The 5,606-nt window shown below is 36.7% G+C and overlaps 1 non-coding gene across 1 annotated transcript; it reads left to right on the forward strand.

Moving 5' to 3' along the window:
- Positions 1-5,171: 5,171 nt before the first annotated feature.
- LOC138807102 (small nucleolar RNA SNORA18) lies at positions 5,172-5,297 on the forward strand. The gene has a single exon (XR_011366050.1). It is a non-coding gene; the product is annotated as a small nucleolar RNA SNORA18 (small nucleolar RNA).
- Positions 5,298-5,606: the final 309 nt, after the last annotated feature.

Below are 5,606 nucleotides of genomic sequence, written 5' to 3' on the forward strand. Positions count from 1 at the left end.
GAAAACTGGAAGTGGTGCTGTGGCTCAAGTGGTAGAGCACTCGCCTTGAGCTGAAGAGCTGAGGGACAGCGCCCATGCCCAGAGTTCAAGCCCCACAACCAAAAAGAAAAAGAAATGTTACTTTCTTTAAGCAGGCTTTATAGACTCTTCTTACTATGTTCTCATGCCATCTTTTGTTTCCCCCAAGCCTTTCTCAAACTGATTGTCCTTAACCGTTTGAACATGTAACAAAATCAGTCTGCCCACTAGTCTGTAAGCTCCAAGGTTTTCAACTCAATAGACTCACTAGTATTTCAGTGTCGAGCACTTAAAATTTCCTTTCGTAGATTATTACTATGAAAAGAAACTACGGAACTCCTTGTATTTATATTTAATCTTCCCATGCTTATGCTGGGGGAGATTTGTTCTGGTCATTTATGGGAAATTAATTAGTTCTTCTCGGTGACACTTGGGGAAGGAGCAAGGTTCTATCTCGTCCTATTTGCCTGAAAAAATCAGGGAAAAAGTCAGGCAAGAACACAACTCATAGAAACTGATTTTTTATTGAACTGACAGGCTGATAAGCCAGAGGTATTTGTGAATGTAGATATTGCTCTGATGTCTAACTTGCAAATGTGTGAAAATTCCACGCTCACTCACTGGAAAACACCTCCCAAGTCGATCTCATTACAGCAGAGATATAGAGGAGGACATCAGGAGAAGTGAGACACATTGGGATAACAGTATCCTCTTAATTTCCTGATAAATAAATAGGTCTAGGGCCCCCAAAATAAGAAGTTTTCTACTCTCTAAAAGCTAAATCTTAAAATATGGGAAAGCAATTTGAATATTATGCTCTGTATTTTCTGACAGAAGCAAGACAAGGAAATGCTGCTAACTTCAATGGGCAAAGAATAAAATTATATAGCTCAGATAATTACTCCGACTCCATTTCAGCCTGTTGATAATATCTACTTAAATCCATCTTACATCTGAAGTTGACAGGCACTGCTGCTCTTGGAAAGTGAAATACTTCTAGATAGTGACATAAGTGTTCAGCCCACAATTTTATCTGTCAGTGTACACTAATGGTTCTCTCTGAGTATTGCTATCTTATTTGCTAAATTGGGAGGCACAAGTTAGGTTTCATTATTACTCCCTGGACCATTGGCTAAATTGTGGTGCTTAGAAAATATTTAACTCTATCAGTGTTTCACCAATTGATTGGATATAAGCAGTTTCTTAGATTAAATCAGATCCAGTGGATTTGTGCCTGTCTGATTTTTATTTGGCTCTTCCAATCTTTATTTAAAGAATATTTCTCTACTGAGGGGCATCTGGGTTGGTTCCATATGTTAGCTATGATAAATAATGCTGCAATAAACATGGTTGTGCTGGTAGCTTTAGTATGGTCTTTGTGATCATTTGGGTAAATGTCCAAAAGTGGGATTGCTGGGTCATAGCAATATAGCTCTATGTGGAGTCTTTTGAGTAACCTCCATACTACTTTACAAAGTGGTTGAACAAGTTTATACTCCCACAAACAATCCATTTGTTAGGAAATGGAAAGACTTGGAAAAAATTATAGTAAGTGAAGTAAGCCAGGCCTGATGGGAAAGGATAGGAAAGGGAAACAAAGGAGGAGGCAACAGTGCTTGGTAAGAAATGTACTTATCACCTGGCCCATGTAATTGTAACCCCTCTGTACAGTATTTTCACAATAAAAAAAAGAATATTTCTGGGTATACAGTAAAATGTTAGGACATACATATGGAAGTCATTTATAATGAATTAAACAACATATCCCAAGGTAGGAGGATTATTTCCTCTTGTATATTGTAAGATGATATGTACATTTCACCATAATATCCCAAAATATTGCTCATGAAAAATGGAATTAAAAGATATAATTGTGATTCTGTAGATGCACTGAGCTAGTCGGCCTCCATGATAAGTGAGGCATCTACTCATAGGTGAGTTCACCTGTGCAATGGAATGGATTGTTGTGTCATCAATGTCACACAGCATGGCAGTAATGAAAAAGGGCTATTTTTGGTAGCCTTCGGAAGATGCCTCAGCTTGCTGGAGGCACAGGTTGGTCGTCCAGGAACTCATACTTTTTCTCCTCTGTTGTCATTTGGATCTGTAGTGTGATCCAATGGCTGTGTTACAAGATTCGTCCTCAGTTTTCTGGCATTATCAGTAGGTGGTAGAACGAATGCCTTCAAAAATCAGTTTGAGAGTTAAGTCTGAGTCACAGGGAATGTGCTCTCATGAACACTGCCATTAGTCTCTCACTCCTGGGTGCCTAGACATCTGAGCTTAAGCATCTTGTTGGATCCCAGAGTCACCCGCTGTTACATGCTATCCAGCCACAAGCCCCAAAGGGATGCTTCTTATCAAACATGGATTGATAACATCAAACCAGCAAATAGAAAGAGAACTTTCCTCTTCTTAGTTGCTTGATTTCAGATGTTCATTTAGCAATGAGAAGCTTATTAGCATGGTTTTTTGTTTATTTTAAACCGCCAGTGCAGTGTATGTTTGTAGACAATTGTGATTGGCCCTCTTTTCTCCAAAATTGAACATATTTGAGTCCATGACTTTATTTCTAGGATTCTGGAGGTGGATAGTGTGGATAAGATTCAAGGTAATTTGAATTTTCCCTCATTCCTTTTCCAGGGTCATATGGACAAAATTAGATGTATGTAAGTTCTGTAGATTTCCCAGTGTTCAAAACTGGAGCAAATATAGTAGTAAGTAGATGGCCACAATAATCTCAAATTGTTCATTTAAGCCTAGATTATCTGAATCTTCTTATTTCTCCTAAGATGTTTACTGTTTTCTTTCATAAGGTACATTCATGGTTTTAGCAAGTATTTACCAGGTCCCCTACTTACTAAAAGAGTGAGATAAATGTTCTTTAGAATAATACACATCTCAAAAGCCATAGTAAGATAACTGAAAATGTAAAACAGTGATTTTGTACGTTACAAAACTTTTAGTTCATTCTTAAAACAGTGCAATGCCCACAACACTTCAAACAGAAGGATACGTAAGTTCACTGATGACATGACAATTGTAGTATAACATGAGGCTAAATCGAAAAGTGAATTACAAGGATTTACAAAGTAGCCTTGTTTTCCCCAAAAGAAGGCTGAAAATACAGACAAGTTTGTACACCTATCAGAACCCTTATCCAGTAGAATGTAACAGTTGAAATCCTATATTACAAATTTATTAGTGCAAAAATGTACTTACTAATGAGATAGTACTAACAAGAAATTTCTTCAGCATCATTGCATTATTGATAAGGAAAACAATACAAAAAACCCTAGATCTGAAGATGGAATAAGAAATTCATGTAAAAGGTCATAAACAGAATGTTTAGGAAAAGAACTCTCAATAAGTATTAGACATTTTACAATTCAAGTATTCAGGCTAAAACATAATTTAACAACTGTAGTGGTCAATAGTTTTATTCAGGCACACCAGTCTTCATAGGTTTTTTTTTCCTTCTGGCTTTTACAAGTTCTCTAATAAACAGCATAAATTTTCCAAACACAACAAAAATCTATTAAAAACTGGTCTCTTAATTGCCTCTTATTCTACCACCACCAAGTATCCTGAGGGCTTTTAATAGACTTTTATCAGAACCATGATTATTCATGGAAATGTTATTAATAGTATTATAATAGTGTCACTTTATTAAAATTCAAGGTCATGTGATTGCAGTTAAGTGGGACTTATAAAACAGTATCTGTCTAAATTTGACTGGACAAAGATTACCTAACTTCTAGATTTTATTTAGTAGCCTCTAGGTATGTAACTGAGTAAGTATACTAAGCAATTCACCAGGGTATCTTACCAGGTTGCAAGCAAACAAAATCTCTATTTAGGGCAATACCATTTTACTAAGGACACATGTCTTAACATACTTAAAATTCCCAGATAATATAGATCAGTTTTAGTTCTGTAATACCAATTATAAATTCATCAAACAACGCACTATAAATTCATCCAACAGATATTCAATAACATTGTTGCATATGTTCTTGATGAACGAAACTTGTAGAGCACATTAACACATTACAAAGTTTTACTCAAATAATCAGTGAATCTACAATATTGATTGTTAGACTTCTCTGTGTTTGTGTGTATGTATGTGTGTGCGCACACAGTGTGCATGCACACTTGCATGTGTGTTGGTAGTGGGGCTTGTGTGCTCTCCCATAACTTCTCCACTTATCGAGTGCTATACAATGTGAGCCATACCTGCACTTTTGGCTGCTTTATAGTTAATTGGAGATAGGAGTCTCATGGACTTTCCTTCCATGGTTGGCTTTAAATTGTGATCTTCAGATCTCATTTTCCTGAGTATCTGGAATCACAGACATGAGCCTCTGAGGCCTGGCTAGACTGCTACTTGAATTTTTGACTTGTAAAATCTTGGCCTAAAAAATCTATTCTATTGTTTTCTTCCATATATCCAAATGCATGGAACTAGAAGACACATGGCCAAGGTTAATTGAAAAGTCTTCAGTTCTACTGCTCAGTGGATGATGCATCAGACCTAGCCTAGTGGTGAGGATTCAGTGATCTCAGCCTTCCCATCACTAAGCCAAAGTAACAAGAGCACCTTTTGTTGGAGGAATTGATTTGCAAATGTGAAATTATCCTAAAATCTTTATAACTGGAACTATAAAACACATGCATGTTCATCAGAAGGTCCCAATTGATGGACATAAAACTTCCACTGAGTGCCTTGAGGTCTAGATTTCTGTGGTGGATAATTTTATCATTAAATTTGCTGGACCAGAGGGCACTCAGATATTTGATTAGCCTCTATTTCTGTATGTGTCAGAAAGGTGCTTCTGATAATCGGTACCGTGAACAGTCCCGTTCAATGTTGGTGGGCCTCATCCTATATATTAAAGATAAGACAAGGAAATTAGAATTGAATAAAGAAAGCAGAAATAATGGCATGAAAGAAGAGAAGATTCAAATCAAATAGGGAAAACAGAGCAGACAACAAATGGAATAGAATAGGATAAGAAGTGAAACAGGAGAGTGAAATAGAGTAGAGCGCAGCAAAGTAAAAAGAGTAGAATAGAGCAGAAAAGAGAATAGAATAAAACGAGCATAGCAGACAAAGAGAAGAGTGGACTTGCATACAATATAACAGAACCGATGGTGAGGTCTCTCCCCATGGAGCATCTGTGGCAACATCGTTGGAAATGCCTCCCGGAGTAAATATGTGGTGAGCTTTACTCACAGGACTATTCTCTATGTCTGTGGGAAGTAACTGCAAGACACAAGGAAAAAAAAGAACAGAATCGGACAGGACAGAATGGATTGGAGTAGAATAGTAGAGTGTGGAATAGAATAATAGGGTGATGAGTTTTCTATAAGGAAACTAATTTTGCATGAGAACTTTTCACCCTCTAGGTCATGCGAGCCTCAGTCTTCTCTGTGAAATCTGATTATTATAATTGAGTGTGTATTCTACAAGGCCTAGTTTTTTTCTACAAATCAACTATGTAAAAGTGCTTGGTAATCACAAGGCACTTTAAAAAAACTATTCTGTACTAATTGTTAATGATTTCATATGCAGACATAGACTACTA

The sequence above is a fragment of the Dipodomys merriami genome, unplaced genomic scaffold, assembly GCF_024711535.1.
Source record: "Dipodomys merriami isolate MVZ:Mamm:240054 unplaced genomic scaffold, mDipMer1.0.p SCAF_41, whole genome shotgun sequence".
In the NCBI taxonomy this organism is placed as follows: Eukaryota; Metazoa; Chordata; class Mammalia; order Rodentia; family Heteromyidae; genus Dipodomys; species Dipodomys merriami.